The sequence below is a fragment of the Psammomys obesus genome, unplaced genomic scaffold, assembly GCF_907164565.1.
Source record: "Psammomys obesus unplaced genomic scaffold, mPsaObe1.curated_primary_1811, whole genome shotgun sequence".
Lineage (NCBI taxonomy): Eukaryota > Metazoa > Chordata > Mammalia > Rodentia > Muridae > Psammomys > Psammomys obesus.
Genome location: NW_026596179.1, coordinates 64,899 through 84,105, shown reverse-complemented (window position 1 = coordinate 84,105; position 19,207 = coordinate 64,899). Strand labels below are relative to the sequence as shown.

Genomic DNA, 19,207 nt, shown 5'->3' with positions numbered 1-19,207 from the left:
ACCTCTTCAACATAGTTCTTGAAGTCCCAGCTAGAGCAATAAGACAACTAAAGGAGATCAAGGAGATACAAATTGGAAAGGAAGAGGTCAAAGTGTCACTATTGGCAGATGATATGATAGTATACATGAGCGATCCCAAAAATTCAACCAGAGAACTCCTCCAGCTGATAAATACCTTCAGCAAAGTGGCAGGATACAAAATCAACTCAAAAAAATCAGAAGCCCTCCTCTATACCAAAAACAAAAGGGCCAAGAAAGAAATTAGGGAAACAACACCCTTCAAAATAGCCACTAATATCATAAAGTACCTTGAGGTGACACTAACCAAGCAAGTGAAAGACCTGTTTGAGAAAAACTTCAAGTCTCTGAAGGAAGAAATTGAAGAAGATCTCAGAAGATGGACAGATCTCCCATGCTCATGGATTGGTAGGATAAACATTGTGAAAATGGCCATCCTGCCAAAAGCAATCTACAGATTCAATGCAATCCCCATCAAAATACCAACTCAATTCTTTACAGACCTTGAAAAAAAGATTCTCAGCTTCATATGGGGAAACAAACAAAAAAAAATCAGAATCTCCAAAACAATCCTGTACAACAACAGATCATGTGGAGATATCTCCATCCCTGCTCTCAAGTTGTACTACAGAGCAATAGTAATAAAAATTGCATGGTATTGGCATCAAAACAGAAAGGAGGATCAATGGAACTGCATAGAAGACCCAGAAATAAACCCACACTCCTATGAATACTCGATTTTTGACAAAGAAGCCAAAACCATTCAATGGAAAAAAGACAGCATCTTCAACAGATGGTGCTGGTCCAACTGGATGTCTACATGCAGAAAAATGAATATAGATCCATATTTATCACCATGCACAAAACTAAAGTCTAAGTGGATCAAAGACCTCAACATAAAACCAGATACTCTAAATCTGTTAGAAGAAAAAGTGGGGAACAGCCTAGAACTCATTGGCACAGGAGACAACTTCCTGAACAGAACACCAACAGCACAGGCTCTAAGAGCAACAATCAATAAATGGGACCTCATGAAATTGAAAAGCTTCTGTAAAGCAAAAGACACCATCATCAAAACAAAACGACTGCCTACAGATTGGGAAAGAATCTTCACTAACACTTCATCTGACGGAGGACTAATATCCAGTATATACAAAGAAGCAAAGAAGCTGAAAAGCAGCAAACCAAGTAATCCAATTCAAAAATGGGGAACAAAGCTAAACAGAGAATTCTCGACAGAGGAATATCGAATGGCAGAGAAACACTTAAAGAAATGCTCAACTTCATTAGCCATCAGGGAAATGCAAATCAAATCTACCCTGAAATTTCACCTTACATCCATCTGCATGGCCAAGATGAAAAACTCAAGTGACAACACATGCTGGAGAGGTTGTGGAGAAAGGGGAACCCTCCTCCACTGCTGGTGGGAATGTAAACTGGTACAACCACTCTGGAAATCTCCCTGGCACTTTCTAAGACAATTAGGAATAGTGCTTCCTCAAGACCCAGCTATACCACTGCTAGGTATATACCCAAAGTTTGCTCAAGTACACAAAAGGGATACTTGCTCAACCATGTTTATAGCAGCTTTATTTGTAATAGCCATAACTTGGAAAAAAACGCAGATGTCCATCAACGGAGGAATGGGTACAGAAATTGTGGTATTTTTACACAATGGAATACTACTCAGCAATCAAAAAGGAGGAAATCATGAAATTTGCAGGCAAATGGTGGGATCTAGAAAAGATCATTCTGAGTGAAATATCCTAGAAGGAGAAAGACAAACACGGTATATAGTCACTTATATAGACCTATAAGATATGACAAACATAATGAAATCTATACACCTAAAAAAGATAATCAAGAGAGCATACATGGATGATCAATCCTCGTTTAGAAAGACAGATGGAATGTGCATTGAACGTATGACAGGAGTGTACTGAGCGCATCTGAAAGACTCTACCTAGCTGTGTTTTCAAACAGATACAAAGACTCATGACCAAACCTTTGGCAGAGTACAGGGAATCATATGAAAGAAGGGGAGTTAGTAATGATGGGGAAAGGATAGGAGCTCCACAAGGACCAAATATATCTGGGCACAGGGTCTTCTCAGAGACTGTCATTGAACCAATGACCATGTATGGACATAACCTAGAACCTCTGCTCAGATGTAGCCTGTGGTAGCTCAGTAACCATCTGGTTTCCCATAGTGAGGAGAACAAGGGCTATTTCTAACAGGAACTCAATGACTGGCTTTTTGACCTCCCCACCTCCCAAGGGAAGAGCAGTCCTGTTAGGCCACAGAGAAGGGCTTTGCAGCCAATCCTGAAGATACCTGATAAAAAAGAATCAGATGAATGGGGAGGAGGTCCCCCCCCCCCATCAGTGGACTTGGAAAAGTGCATGGTGGAGATGAGGGAGGGAGGTTGTGATTGGGAGGGAATGAGGGAGAGGGACAGGGCTGGGATACAGAGTTAATAAAATGTAACTGATCAGAAAAAAATTAAATTAAATTAAAGAAAAAAAGAAAGAGGAAAGAAATATAAAGAGAAGAAAATGAAATTGAAAGAGAAAGAGAAGAAAATTAAATTAAAATTTAGCTCCATAAAAATCTTACCAGATCATTATCATTGGTGGTTGTTAATCAAAATCTCCATTATATATAATTCTTTTTGTGTGTATGCATTAAAACTTAGAGAGGTTTTTTTTTTGTCTGTTTGTTTTCTGTTTTTGTTTATTTATTTATTTATTTATTTATTTATTCATTTATTTATTTGCCAGACATGGTGGCACATGACTTTAATTCAAGTGCTTGGGAGGCAGAGACAGATCTTAGTGAGTTTGAGGCCAACCTGGTATACAAAGTGAGTCTAAGACAACCAGGGTTATATACAGAGTAAACCTGTCTCAGAAAACAAAAACAAAAACAGAATAAAACATAAAACCTTTGGAAGCTTTTCTCTTTTTTTTTTTAAATTCTTTTTGCATCAAATTCTGTGTCATCCTCTTCAGTGCCAAGATTATAAGATATCATGATTTTTTAAAAAAATTGTTATTTTTATTTATCATTTAAATGTTTTTATTCTTGAGTATCACCAAATAACTTAGGCTGTTCTTAAAATTGTGGCAGTCTTCAGTCTCATGCATGCTGAGTGCTATGACTACAGGAATGAATCATCACCCCTGGCTCCTTTCAGTATTTTTATGTTTTTTTTAAAAAAAATCATTAAACCTGGTGCTGGCAAGATGGCTCAGCAGTTAAGAGCACATGCTGCAGTGGGGCAGGTCTTTCAGAACTCCACAGGAGGGGACAAGGCACAGCCTGAAGATACTTCTCATTTCAAGGGAGGCAGGTGGGAAAGGACATTTATAACCCAAGAACCAGACTCAGGAATGGTTCTCAAGAACCAGGCAGGAATGACATCTAAAACTAAAAGATTAACATACTGAATTCAAGGGCCCTGTGTCTGCTAGACAAGTAAGTGCTTTGTGCTGGAGCTATAGTCAAAGTAATGTCAATTATGGGTAGTAGATATAGCTTGGTGACAGAGCAGTTTCCTGGCATGCAAACGGTCCTGAGTCTGATCCTTAGCTCTGACAAACAAAATTAACAGCTATATATGAGGTAATGGCCCTAAATTTATAACTCTTGATTCTGTATGTGTTAGCACTGAGGATAGGTTTTGGTTGTGTTAGCAGAAGTAGGAATCCTGATGCAGGGGTAATCTTGGTGTGATCAACAGTGGTCTGGCCTAAATTGGAAATGTGAACTCATGAGGGGGAGCCAGTCTAGTGGGAAGTACAGAGTTGAGTGAAATATGTGGAGGCCAGGAACTGGGGGGAGGCTAGAGATGTCCTGGATAAGAAGGAAAGGGGACAGAATGACCTTTCAGCTCCTGGAGGACTCCAGCCAGGGAAGGTGGAAGTTCTCATTCCTGGACATGCCAAGAGAAAGCAAGCTCTTCCTGGGGAGTCTCCAGGCCAGAGATGCTTTGGAGAGGCCCCAATTTTTCTGGGCTTTGCTTCTCTGAAGCTGTCTGATTCCAGTCCGCAGACCTGCTCCAGGGGGAGAAGGTCAGGCCCAGGAGTGCTGATTCAGGTCCAGTGAGCTTCTCGGAAGCTGGCAGGAGGAAGATGTGCAGCAGCAGAATGCAGGTGTGCAGTGGGGTCAGGTAGAAAGACAGCCAAAGACTTCCCTCTGAGGGGCCAAAGTGATGTCCTGGCTGGTGTCTCTAGGGCCAGTGCCATCACCACAACCTACTGACTGAGTTTAGTCTGTGTCAGCCTTGCCCTTGCTCAGCCCTAGAGGCCTGGAAAGTGACTTGATCAGGGTCCAGCATAAGTGCTGCAATTGTTACAGAGAAAACCTACTCTGCAGTCTCTGCGGGACAAGAGCTTCATCAAAGGTACTCAAAGTTCACAGGGATCCAGGTTCAAATGGTACCAGGCTGGGTGGAGCTGACCAACATCTCCTTGAGACCAGGTGTTTAGATACCCACTGGCTGAGCTGTGTGAGCACCAGAAGAGTCTTGTGCCATGCTTTGCTGGGAGCCAAGGCCAGCTAATGGGAAGATACTGACAGTTGCATCAAGGTCATGGGTGAGAGATTTATATTCCAGGAACTTATGAGACATCTGCTCATCAGGCTAGACATTTTGAGATATCTTAATTAACATTCTTGTAGTATCTCTTTTAGCAAACATTCTTGCGGCATTTTGCATCATAAACCACCCTGCTATCTTTTGTATTATAAACTACTTTGCTGATGCCATTTCCCTTCCTGCCTCCTCCCTATAAAGTTGTGTGAAATTTTTCAAATAAATGATAGCTAGATCAGATGATTGTCTTGCTCTCATTCTTTGTGTCTTTTGTTCCCACCCCATTTGTATCCCCCCTCCTTAGGAACCCATTGAACCCCCAGCTGGTTGGGCATAGTGGCACCCAACGAGAACCTGAGGCATGGAGATCGAATTGAATGCCGTTCTTTGTGCCTCTCCCTTTCATAGGATCTCGTGCTTCCACAGGGAAGTGATTGAAGATCCTGCATTAAGATCCCCACAGAGCTGCCTGTCTGTGAGTCTGATCCACTGAGGTAAGTCAGAACGATGAATTATGGGACAAGAACTGAGTAAGCATGACTTATTCTTACAGGGTCTCAAGGAGTCCCTCAAGACAAGAGCAAGGGTAAAGAAAAAGGATTTAGTTAGCTTCTTTATCAAGGATACTTTCTCCTTGCCTGCCTTACATTTTGATTCTGATATAGAGGATGCTACTCAGCACACTAAAACTAAACTCTATCAGGAGGTCAAATCCCTCAAAGAACTGCTCCAAAAGAAAAGAGAGCATTTAACCCTTCTTTAAAAAAACTGTGGGCACTGTATCTCGAATTAATCAACCCCCACCTGCATCTGCTTCCCTTCTGCCCAAAACAAAACAAAACAAAACAAGTCTCCCAATACCCTGCAGGCCTTTCCCATTACCCGTAACAAGATTCAAGATCCTGCCCAACCCTCCACCAATGAACTCTAGTCCACCTCTGGCCCTGTAGTTGAGGGGGAAGACTCTAACCCAGATGATGAGGATAATCTTATCTCTGGTGAGGAGGCCCATGCCGGCGAAAACAAAACTTCTGCCGCCTCAGATGGGGAGGTGGATGAAGACCATGGACAGCAATATCGCTGCCTTGGATTTAAGCATGTAAAAGAAGTAAAAAATTTTGTGACACTATATGGTCCAGTTGCTCCCTTCACATTGTCCATAACTGAAATTCAGAGTGACAATAGGCTCACACCCAGCGATTGGTATTTTTTTGGCTTGCACTGAATTATCAGGAAACGATTTCATCTTCTGGAAGTCAGACTTTACTGAATTTTGTAAAGAGACTGCATGCCGTAATGTGGCAGCTGTGGTGCTTCCAAACAGTGGACCTTGCAAAAATTATGAGGAAATAGCCCTTATGATACCAATGAGCAACAATCCAAGTTCCCTCCCATTCTTCTTTCTCAAATAAAACCTGCAGAACTCAAGGCATGAAAACAGCTTACCCCAAGGGAGCTGTAACGACCTCCCTAGCTAAGATATAACAAGGACCAGATGAGCCCTAGAGCAGCTTTATCAGCCATCTCACTGATGCGTCAGAATGGCTTGTGGGCAAACATGAAAACAAAAGTGAATTCATAAAACACCTCGCTTTCGAAAATGCTAACCTTGCATGCCAAGCTGCCATAAGGCCACACTACAATAGCAAGGACATTTCTGATGATATCAGGTACTGTCCGGGCATCGGCTCAGCTCATTCTATCGGCATCGCCATTTGAGCTGCCTTTAAAGACCTAACTCAGGGCTCCCTCCCTAAAGCTTGCTTTATTTGCAAACCAGGACATTTCACCAAAGAATGCAAGGTTCTTAAGACTGAGCGCCCACCCCCTTCTTCTCTGTGTCCCCAAACCAAGAGGAAAATATTGGGCCTCAGAGTGTCACTCTAAAACGGATATTCAAGGCAATCCCCTACCCCCAAATCAGGGAAACTTCTTGAGGGGTCAGCCCCCGGCCACAAACATGAGACAAACATCTGGGGCTATAAAGTTTGTCCCCCAAACATTAATCCCTCAAGCTCAAGCATTTCCTGTCTTCCCAAACAATCAAGTGTTGCCTCCCTCCCCTGAGCAACTTCAGGAAGCACAGGGTTGAACTTGTGTTCCTCCACCAGCACAGTATTTAACACCTGATATGGGAATACAGGTCTTGCATACAGGAGTTTTTGGCCCCCTGCCTTCTGGCACCTTTGGGCTACTTCTAGGTCATGCTAGTTCAACCCTCTAAGGACTAAATATCTCCCTCAGAGTTACTGACAATGATTATACAGGAGAGATAAAGTTTCTTTCACTTCTGGTCCCTTAACTAGTAACCAGGGACAAAGAATTGCTCAGCTGTTACTGCTCACCCTCACATATCTTAACCAAAAAGGCTTTCAAAAATCCAAAGGCACCAATAATTTTGACTCTTTGGATGCTTACTGGATTCAAATAATTATTCAGGATCAATCCCTCCTAAATTTAAAATTGGATGGAAAAAACTTTGAGGGGCTTGTAGATACCTGGAGTGGATGCTACCATAATTTCAGACAAAGACTGGCCTCACTCTTGGCCCCTTACAGCTTCCTTGAACCACCTTAGGGACATAGGACAAACATTCAATCCCCAACAAAGTTCTAAAGTCCTCACATGGACAGATGAGGAAGGTAATACAGGCTCTGTTCAACCCTACATTATGCCTGGCCTGCCTGTTAATCTCTGGGGTTGGGATATTCTTTCCTAATTAAATCTCATTATGTGTAGTCCAAATGAAATTATTACCCACCAAATGCTAAAACAGGGCTTCCGTACCAGACAAAGCTTAGGAAAACATTCACAGGGAATAAAAGAACCTATCCAGATAATTGAAAACATTGACCACACAGAATTAGGCATGACAAATTTACCCTAATGGCTGTTGGCATCCCTGTACCTCATGCAGACAAAATCACTTGGAAATCTGATGAAGCTGTATGGGTTGACCAATGGCCTTTAAACTCAGAAAGTTAGCAGCAGCTACGGCGTTAGTACAGGAACAGATTGCTGCCAGTCACATTGAAACTACTACATCTCCTTGGAATACACCTATTTTCATTATTAAGAAAACATCTGGCAAATGGAAGTTATTGCAAGACCTAAGAGAAATTACTAAAACAATGTTTACCATGTGTGCTTTACAGTCAGAACTACCTACCTCTGTAGCCATCCCTGCTGGATTTTATAAGATAGTTATAAATGTTAAAGACTACTTTTTTACCATCCCCCTACACCCTGAGGATAAAAAGTGCTTTGCTTTTAGCCTGCCAGTAACAAACTTCAAAGGACATATGCCTCGTTTCCAGTGGAAAGTTTTGCCCCAAGGCATGGCTAATAGCCCAACCCTATGTCAAATTTTATAGCTCAGATTATTGATCCTTTTAAACACTCTGGCATTCTATTTATATAATACATTATATGGATGATCTCCTTTTAGCTGACCTGATGGCTCCATGTTGCTCCATTGCTGTCAAAAGCTTTCACAAAAACTAATAGATTATGGTTTACAAATTACACCAGATAAAATTCAATTTAAAGACCCATATTTTTATTTAGGATTTGAGCTCCATCATCAAAAAATTACTACACAAAAGTCCAGTTAAAAATTAGCCATTTAAAGACTAAATGATTTTCAAAAGAACCTGGGAGATGTCAATTGGATTAGACCTTATCTTAAACTCACAACAGGGGAACTTAAACCTCTCTTTGATATTCTCAAGGGTGACTCTAATCCTTCCTCCCATTGCTCATTAACCTCTGCAGGGACACATGCCCTATGGATTGTGGAAACAGCTATCCAAAATCAGATAGTTACATTTATTTCCTATAAAGAACCCCTTCTATTTGTTGTATGTGCCTCATCTCATACACCCACTGGAGTGTTTTGGCAACATAATCCCCTGTTGTGGATTCATCTCTCCACCTCTCCCACTAAGGTTCTTGCCCCTTATACTACTTTGGTTGCAGAGCTCATCCTTTCGGGGCACAAACAAATCTGTCAGTTTTTTGGCAAAGATCCTGATAAAATAATATTGCCCTATTCTAAAGATCAGTTAGAATGGCTCATGTAAACCACAGATATTTGGCCCATTGTCTGTTCTTCCTTTTCTAGGATAATTGATAATAAATATCCTGCTAACAAATCACTTCAATTTATTAAAACCCACCCTTTCATCTTCCCAAAAATTACTTTCTCTTGACCATTATCAGAAACACATTTAGTATTTACAGATGGCTCTTCTAATGGAACTGCTGTATATATTATAAATGGACATATCACCCCTATCCAATCTCCTTTTAAATCAGCACAACTTGTATAGCTCTTCACAGTAGTTAATGTTTTTGAGGTTCTAGAAAATTTCCCTTTTAATCTGTATACTGACAGTGCTTATATTGCCCACTCTGTTCCACTTCTTGAAACGGTTCCCTATATTAGACCTTCTACAAATGCTGTTCCACTTTTTGTCAAGGTCCAGGAGATAATTAACTCTAGAAGTCAACCCTTTTACCTTGGGCACCTCCAGGCCCATTCAGACCTCCCAGGCCCTCTCTCTGTGGGAAATGCTTGTACTGATACTGCTACACACTTGGCTTTTTTCATTTCAGTAGACCCTGTTGAGCAGGCCAAAAAGAACCATGCCTGCATCATTTAAATGCTAAAACACTTCGAATGCTTTTTAAAATCACCAGGGAGCAGGCACACCAAATTGTCAATGTCCTGCCTGTGTCATTCTCTTGCCCACTCCCCATTTGGGAGATAATCCCAGAGGCCTTGTCCCAAATGACATATGGCAGATGGATGTTACTCACCTGAATTTGGCAATCTTAAATATCTTCATGTAACAATAGATACCTTCAGTAGGTTCATTTTTGCCAGTTTACATGCAGGAGAAGCCTCAAAAAAAGTTATAGCTCATGTTTTAAATTGCCTCTCGGTTATGGGCAAGCCTAAAGTTGTTAAAACAGACAATGGGTACTGGTTACACTGGAAAGAAACTTTCAAGAGTTTTGCCACCAATTGAAAATTAAACATATTACTGGCATTCCTTATAATCCTCAAGGACAAGGAATTGTTGAAGGTGCCCATTAAACTATTAAAAACACCCTTCACAAGTTAAAGAGGAGGGAGTTATATTTCATGAAAGGATCCCCAAGAAACATTCTTCATCATGCATTGTTTGTCCTTAATTTCCTTACTCTGGATGCCCATGGCAAATCCACTGTTGATTGCCTTTGGCACTCTGAAACAAATAAAAACTATGCCACAGTTAGGTGGAAAGACCCTCTCACTTCCAAATGGAAAGGCCCAGATCCTGTCCTTATCTGGGGCCGAGGATCAGTGTGCCTGTTCGACACCAAGGAGGATGCAGCCAGATGGCTGCCAGAAAAGCTGGTAAAACAAATACATGTCCTCTCCTCTAAACAGAAGAAGAAAATACAACTATCCAGGGACAAACCATGTACTTCTGAAATCCAGGGTGGCAAGCACCCCTGAGATCCTTCTCGTTTTTTTACAGATGAAACCACTTTGGATGATACTCCTTGGGGTGATGATGCAAAGCCAGGAGGTGATCACCAACCAGAAGAACAACATTCACCAACCCTACAAGTATAGTTGGAAGATTTCCGGACAATATGGTGAAGTACTACATATACAGTCACAGGTTACCTCCCAACTCAGCTGGTTTCCAGACATGTATTTTTATCCTATGCCCCTCTTTACTTGTAGAGATTGGGCACATGCTCAGGCCCTCTATGCTTGCCCAGGTTACAAGAGAGTCAGGGGATGTGGCACTGCTATATACTTTTACTGCGCCACCTGGCGGTGTGAAACCCTTGCTGTCACTACTGGATGGTCTTGGGGTAAAAAGGCCACCGATGATTATATTAACATAATTATTAATAAATCCACTAAAATACAAAAATTTCCCTGTGATACGACAGAGAGGAAACTTATTTTCCCTACCTTAAAATTATCCTTTACAGAGACTGGTAAAAAGGACACTATCTCCTGGCAAAGAGGCCTTACCTGGGGCCTGTGCTTATACATCTCTTGGCCTGATACAGACCCTGGAGCCATTATTACTATTTCCCTCAAAAAAGAGTTAAGCTACTCACCTGTGGCAGTGGGACCCAATTCCATTTTGGTTCCTAAAAAGGTCCAGATAGGATCTCCTCCAAAACCTGTTTTGATTCCTAAGAATGTCCAGATAACATCTTCCTCTTTCTATTTTACAGAACCAATACTCCTCTCGGTTGAATACCAACTACTTGATACTTGCCATGTTATACTAGATATAATTAATCATACCTTTTTTACCTTAAATCATTCCAACCCTAAACTTACTAAATCTTGCTGGCTCTGCTATGATTCTAGCTCTCCTTTTCATGAAGGAATTGCAGTAATGGAAGGAATCTCCAATTCCTCTGATAATTCCCAATGCAGATGGTCTCAACAAGGAAGCACTAAATTAACCCTAAGCTATGTTTCTGGACAAGGGTTATGCATTGGCCAAAAGAAACCCCCCTCACTACCAACATCTCTGTAACGTAACAATTATAGAAGTATCCTCCCTCTATGACTATATTCTCCCCAGAAATGATACCTGGTGGGCCTGCAGTGATGGCCTCACACCATGCATATTTACCCCTCATCTCAAGGGAAGTCAGACCACCTTCTGCACCCTTGTCCAGTTGATCCCTTGCCTCATATACCACACTGAGGAGGAATTTGCTTGAGATTGGGATCCCATTAATGACCATGCCTTACTAAGAACCATAGGAAACCTATAAGGGCAGTCACACTGACTGTTCTTCTTGACCTTGGGGATGCAAGTGCTGGGACTGGTATAACCTCTCTTGTTCTATCCAATAAGCATTACTCTGATCTTCTCTGATCAGTTGATGAAGATGTTGAACAGCTGGAGACAGGCATCACACACCTGCAAAAATCCCTCACTTCATTGGCTGAAGCAGTCTTACAAAATCAAAGAGGATTGGACTTACTTTTCCTCCAACAAGGGGAACTATGTGCTGCTCTCAAGGAAGAATATTGTTTTTACATGGACTATTCTGGGGTTGTAAAAGACAGCATGGCTAAAGTTAGAGTGGGCTTAGAAAGGAGAAAAAGACAGAGAAAACAATAGGAAAGTTGGTTTCATAATTGGTTTTCAACCTTTCCCTGGCCCACCATTCTCCTCCCTTCAATCTTGGGACCCATAGTGTGCTATCTTCTCCTCATATCCTTCGGCCATCAAAAGACTTACTAGCTTTATAAAACAGCAAATTAGCTCCCTGGCATCTAAACCCATACAAGTTTATTATCACAGACTTGATTTGGCTGACTGAGGCTTAGCCAAGCCCAAGGAAGACTGGTAACAGTCCATCACATGGTTCCTGACTGCTTACATTTAGCTCTCATGAGAACAGTATGAAACTCAGATAAATGCTTGCCTGATGTGGCATGGGCACCACAAGGGTGTAGGACAAGGTACCGCAGGAGGAAGACCCAATTGCCTGCTTCTGAGTCCCCAAAGAAGCAAAACTGGTTGCATAGAGGTTGGTGTCTGATTACTCCTAAACAACCTTCTGGGGATGCCCTCAGGTGTTGACAGGGTCTTCCTCTCCTCCCCAAAAAGACACCCAAAAAGGCTGCAAAATGCTTTGGGAGGATCAGGTCACTACTTCCCCCCTCTAATTAATGCCTACTGTCTTCAAAAGACCTACTTGCTAGCCTCTTAAGTTGTTTGAGAAGGGAGGAGATGCCGGGAGCCAAGGCCAGCTAGTGAAAAGTTACTGACAGGTGCAACAAGGTCGTAGGTGAGAGATTTATGTTCCAGGAACTTATGAGACATCTGCTAGTCAGGCTAGACATTTTGAGATATCTTAGCTGACATTTTGACATTTTTAGCTGACATTCTCTTTAAGCAAACATTCTTTCGGTATTTTGCATCATAAACCACCCTGCTATCTTTTTATCATAAACTACTTTGCTGACACATTTTCCCTTCCTGCCTTCTCCCTATAAAGTTGTGTGAAATTTTTCAAATAAATGAGAGCTAGATCAGATGATAGACTTGTTTTCATTCTTCAAGTCTCTTGTTCCCACCCCATTTTTCCCCCTCCTTAGGAACCCTTTGAATCTCCCTGCTGATCAGGGCAATGCTTCATGCAGCAATACATCCACATTGTTTATGCTCAGTGTATATATGTACGGGGAACCAAGGCCAGCTAGTGGAAAGTTACAGACAGCTGCAACAAGGTCGTAGGTGAGAGATTTACGTTTCCAGAACCTGTGAGACATCTGTGTGTCAGGCTAGACATTTTGAGATATCTTAGCTGACATTCTTGTAGTATCTATTTTAGTAAACATTCTTGTGGTGTTCTGCATCATCATTAATCACCCTGTTATGTTTTGTCAACTATATTGCTGACACATTTTCCCTTCCTGCCTTCTTCCTATAAAGTTGTGTGAAATTTTTCAAATAAAGGAGAGCGAGATCAGACTATAGACTTGCTCTCATTCTTTATGTCTCTTGTCGCCTCATTCTTTTTGCCCCTCCTTAGGAACTCCTTGAACTGCCACTGGACAGGACATAATTGGCGCCCAACGTGGGGCTGAGGAACGGGGATTGTATTGAACGACGTTTTTTGTGGGCCCACACAATTTCATAGGCTCGCCACTTCTACAGGGGAAGTGAGTAAAGATCCTGCAAAAGAGATCTCCACAGAGCCACCTGTCTGTGAGTCTGATCCGGAGAGGTAAGTCAGAAGGACAAATTATGGGACAAGAATTGAATAAGCATGACTTATTCTTACAGGGTCTCAAGGAGTCCCTCAAGTCAGGAGGAATAAGGGTAAACCAAAAACAGAAAATCACAAGCTAAAGAGTTGCTTGAAAGATTAGAGCAGCCAAATAGGCAGGGGAAAAAAAAAAGTATTTCTAAAAGTATTTCTAAGGTTATTTCAAATGTTCATAAAGGAGCTCAAACAGATTTGTGTAATTTAAAAGCAAAAAAAAAATGGTTTAGGAGACAAGCTCTAGATAATGAGTATAAAACAGTCAGAGGAAGAAACTGCCAAGTCTCATCATTCAGACTGGCCTCCTGTGCCTGCCACCCTCTAACCCAAACAACAACTAAAAAAGACCTCCAGGCAGGCCGGGGTAGAAAGCATGGAGAGGGGCCCATAGCTCATAGCTCGGTGAACAGAGGAACGGGGACACTGGACTTCTTCTCCCTCTCCTACAGTGGGCTAGGCATGGATGGCTTGGATGATTTGCACAGAACTAGGGTGGATGGGAACACTCACACCCTCAAAATCGGCTGCTGAACTGATCGGCATCACCTTTCCCCCTTCCTCTGCTCATCCCTCCTCCTACGGGCTTCAGTCAGTGTCAGCTCTCTGACAGGGGCCAGAGGGATGGAGCCACTTCTAGTTTCAAAGATTAAATTTCGTGCACTGATAAATTCTGAGTTTTAAATCTAGTTCTGACTTTTAAAATCATGCTTATGCTCTATAAACTCACTCCTAAAGAGAATGGTTTGTTTTAATATTACAAGAACAGGTTCTAAAAATATTTAAATGTTTAAAAAGCAGGTACCGTGGTTCTAATTGTCTTTGTCTCTGTGTTTTGTTTTTGTCTTCCGTCTGTCTGTTTCGGTTTCTGGTTTAGGTTTGCCCTTGAGGTCTTGGAAACTTGGAGAGTTTCCAATATGGTGAAGGGAATCTGGGGGATGCCCCAGTTCCTGGGGAAAGGGCCCATAAAGGCAACAGGGTCGCTGGGAACTTATTCTGTGTAAAGACAGGGCCATGGGGGCTCTGGTCCTTCTGGAGTCTATGTGTGTATGTATTTATATGTGGACTTAAATTGACAGTATTTTAAAATCTGGCTGACAATATTAATATTTTTAGACATGAGACAGTTTAAATCAACACCTCTAAGTTTGGTCCTGGACCATCAGGGTTAAACTCTATAAAATATTTTAAAATTTATCAGGTATTTTAAAATAATAATCCTTGGACAGTCTAACAAAAAAACTTAAATACAGTTTCTCACCCCTTTGGAGGAGGTCAAAAGACCTTGGTATTTATGTTATTAATTTTACAAGGTAAAATCAAGTCATGCTGTTTAAGCCAATTAAACAAAAACTGCAGTTATTATAATATATCATGTAAAAACATCTATAAAATGTTGTTTTTCATTTAAAAAGGCTGGAGATTCTTCAATGCAAAATGTTTGCTTAGGTTCTTTTAAAGGACATAAAGAACTACAGTTCCATGTTAGCCCAATGTTATGTAGGGTTATATTAAGATTATTGTTAACCATTATATAAAATATATGTATGGCTGCCAGTACCCAAAATAAATGTTTTAATGCTGTTTCTTTCTGGCCTATGGATTTGATATGGCCAGAATACTCTATTTTCGCTAAAGGCTGCAGGCTAAGTATAGTTCTCTGTTTAATACTAAATAAAACTTCTGTCCTTTAATTTTTTGATGTTAAGTTTTAGTACAATATGATATGATTAATAAGATTTGCTAGCCCATTTATAAATTATGTTTAATTAAAAGTTTTGCTTTGATTTTAGTTTAAAAAGAGCAGATTTAAAATTATGCTAAAGATTATAGTTGAGTGCAGGATTAAATTTTACCTAATCTCTTTGTTTAGGTTGTTTTTTTTTTAAGGTTAATATTAAAATGGGTAACCATATAGTTTGCCTATATAGATCTACCTAAAATTTGTTTCTAAAACATATATTTAAAATATATGCCAAAATTAAAGATTATAACATCCTGTTTTATAGGATGCAGTTTAGAGAAGATGATAAAGGTAGACAAAGATTAACTCAAATATTCTGGCTCTCAGACTTCTCAGAGATCTAAAAAATATGACATTTTAACATATGTAAGCTTATTATGACAGAGTCCAACCTGTTGAGCCACAAGAAAATAAATTAATTCAGTTTTTAAAAGTACAACCTATAGTTTTTCCATTTAAAACAAAAAACAAAAGTTATTCCAATTGTTGATACTTTAATGGTATTTACTGATGATTCATTATCTGGTGTTGCTGCCAACGCTTATGAAAAGAAAACAATGTCTTTGCAAGTGTTTAGCTCATCTGTGCAAATAGCAGAGTTATCTACAGTATTGGCTGTGTTTCAAAAGTTTTAATAAGCAGTCTTTAAACATTTTTAAAGATAGTGTGTATGTAGCTCACTCTTTGCCTAAGTGAGAGACTGCAGGTCAAATCCAGATATTTTCTCCTGCTGGAATTTTATTTTTACAAATTCAAAACTTGATACAAAAAAGAAACTTTCCCTTTTTTATAGGACATTTGAGGGATCATTCTAATTTGCCAGGACCCCTGTCTAAAAGGAAATTCATTGACAGATAAAGCCACCAAAGTTTTTTGTTGTTCACAGTTAAAAAGAGCCCAGGATGCCCATAACATGCATCATTTTAATAGTCAAACCTTGAGATTTAATATGGGTTGACTAAAAAACAGTACATAATAAAATCAAGGCTTGAAGTACTTGTCCTCAATTTCAGCCTCTTCCTTGTTTGGGAGTCAATCCTAAAAGGATTTGTTCCAAATCAAATTTGGCAAATAAATATTACTCATATTCCTAAATTTGGAAAATTAAAATATGTACATGTTTGCACTAATACCTATTCTGGATTTATTTTTGCCACTCCTCAACCAGGAGAAGCTGCAAAAAATGTTATTGCTCATTGTCTACAGGCTTTTAATGTTCTATGAGTTCCTAAGCAATCAAAAACTGACAATGGAACAGGGTATACTAACAAATCTTTTAAAAGATTTTGTCAACAGTTTCAAGTTTCTCATATAACTGGAATATCTTACAATCTTCAAGGACAAGGCATGCTAGAGCGTGCCCACTAAACAAGTAAGATTTACTTGCAAAAAACAAAGAAGGGGGAGCCACTCCCCTGGACACCTAAATTAAAAAAAAAATTAAATCTGAATTTTTAAAATTGTGATAAGTATGGTAAATCTGCAGCAGATAGATTTTTGCATACAGAAACCAAAAAACTTTTGCTAAAGTAAAATGGAGGAATCCTTTAACAAATCAATGGCATGGAGCCAACCTTGTATTCATATGGGGACGAGGAGCTGTCTGTGTTTTTTCCACAGGAAAATGATGCAGCTTGATGGCTACTGGAACGCCTGGTGCAACAAGTGGATGAGGAGTTTTCACCTGACAATGATAATGATGTCAATGAAGACCCCTCCAATCAAGATGACTACTATGTGCTGCCCTCAAGGAAGAATGTTGTTTTTACATGGACTCTTCTGGGGTTGTGAAATACAGCATGGCTAAAGTTAGAGAGGACTCAGAGAGGAGAAAAAGACAGAGAGAACAATAGGAAAGTTGGTTTCATAATTGGTTTTCAACCTTTACCTGGCTCACCATTCTCCTCCCTTCAGTCTTGGGACCCGTGGTTGTTTTCCTTCTTCTCATATCTTTCGGCCCATGGGCCATCCAAAGGCTTACTAGCTTTGTAAAACAGCAAATTGACTCCCTGGCATCTAAACCATACAAGTTCATTATCACAGACTTGATTTAGCTGACCGAGGCTTAGCTGAGCCTGAGGAAGACTGGTAACAGTCCATTACATGAGTCTTGATTGTTTGCTTTTGGCTCTCATGAGAACAGCATAAAACTCAGATAAATGCTTGCCTGATATGACATGGGCACCACAGAGGAGTAGGACAAGGTACCACAGAGAAAGGACCCAATTGTCTGCTTCTGAGTTCCCGAGAAGCAACCTGATTGCATAAAGGTTGGTGTTTTATTACCCCTAACCACAACCTGCTGGGGATGCCCTCAGGTGTTGATGGGGTTTTCCTCTTCTCCCCAAAAAGACACCCCAAAAGGCTGCAAAACGCCCTGAGAGGACCAGGTCTCTATCCCCCCCCCCGGTTAAAGCCCACTGTCTTCAAAGGACCTCATGTTCATAACGTACCTGCTAGCCTCTTAAATTATTTGAGAAAGGGAGGAGATGCCGGGGGCCAAGGCCAGCTAGTGGAAAGTTACAGACAGCTGCAACAAGGTTGTAGGTGAAAGTTTTACATTTCTGGATCCCATGAGACATCTGTTCGTTAGGCCAGACATTTTGAGATATCTTAGCTGACATTCTTGTAGTATCTCTTTTAGTAAACATTCTTGAGGTGTTCTGCATCATCATTAATCACCCTGTTATGTTTTGTAAACTATATTGCTGACACATTTTTATTTCCTGCCTTCTCCCTACAAAGCTGTGTGAAATTTTTCAAATAAAGGAGAGCAAGATCAGACTATAGACTTGCTCTCATTCTTTGGGTCTCTTGTCGCCTCATTCTTTTTGCCCCTCCTTAGGAACTGTTTGAACTCCTGCTGGACAGGACATGTATGGATGCATAGACAGGACAGATATCCATGACCAGCTTCTAGGAAGGAGCAAAGCCTGGAGAGCCCTGGGTGAAAAAAGGTTCAAGGATAAGGAGAAAGACCCTCAGTAGGAACGCTGAGTAGAAATCGTTAGGGAGCCTAGGCCTTCCAGGGTCAGCCATCCCCTTTCTGGCAGGTCTGGACATCAACAGGCTGTACTGCAACAGTGGGAACCTGGCCACCATCCAGAAGCCGTTCTATAAAGTGGATCATGGTGAGGTCCTTCTCCTGTCCCTACCTGGGGACTGAAGGCTCTGGTGGATTCTGACTTCTTCTCCATGGCCCCGCCCCTACCACAGTGCAGATGAGCACTTGGACCTGGACCAGGTGTTCTGGGAAGACATCCACATGACCACAGGCCAGCTGCAGCTCTTCTTCTGAGAGCTGCCAGAACCTTTCTTCCCCTTCTCACACTTCCACCAGTTCATAGCAGCCATCAGTGAGTAGCATGGTAAGAGGAGGGATGGGGAGTTTGACCTCCTCTTGTCACAGCCAGAACACCATGTCTGGTCCCTTTACTCACTCAGAGCAGCACGACCCTGTTTTGTGCAGCCTCCATATGCTTGATCTGGTTCACACTCTGCCTATCTCCAACCATAGCACAGTCTGAATACTCATGAAGCACCTGTGCTGGTGGGCAAGCCAGAATTCCCATGGCAAAAAAAGAGGACTGGTCATAGCTGGTGCCCCTCTTGAGAGACTCATCAACTTCTGAGCCCTTGATCCCATGGGTCCCACTGCAGGGTGATTAAGCAGAGTGAGCAGAACCATATGCCTGTGCAGAATGTGGCTATCCTGTTCTGGCCCATACTGCTATGGCCTGAGATGGAGGAGATCAACATGCCAATTACCATGGTGTTCCAGAACCAGGTGGTGGAGATAATCCTACAGCAGTATGCAGACATCTTCCAACCTCACTGACTGAGGACCGTGGACAGCTAGAGGCCGTATGGCTGGACCTTCTCTGAGGCTCTCCAACTCCCACCCCACAACACTGTGACTTCTACACCCCACAATTCAGAGGGTATAGTGATCTTGCTGGGCAGTTTATGAAATGTGCTATCTCCCTGTTGCTTCCCCTTCAGGGGTTCTTGGAGCCCTGTCCTGTTTACAGAACCACCT

At 41.3% G+C, this 19,207-nt stretch overlaps 1 pseudogene; it reads left to right on the top strand.

Annotated features, from left to right (window-relative positions):
• The first annotated feature begins 9,835 nt into the window (after positions 1 to 9,835).
• Positions 9,836 to 19,006, top strand: LOC129667961 (rho GTPase-activating protein 27-like; annotated as a pseudogene).
• Positions 19,007 to 19,207: the final 201 nt, after the last annotated feature.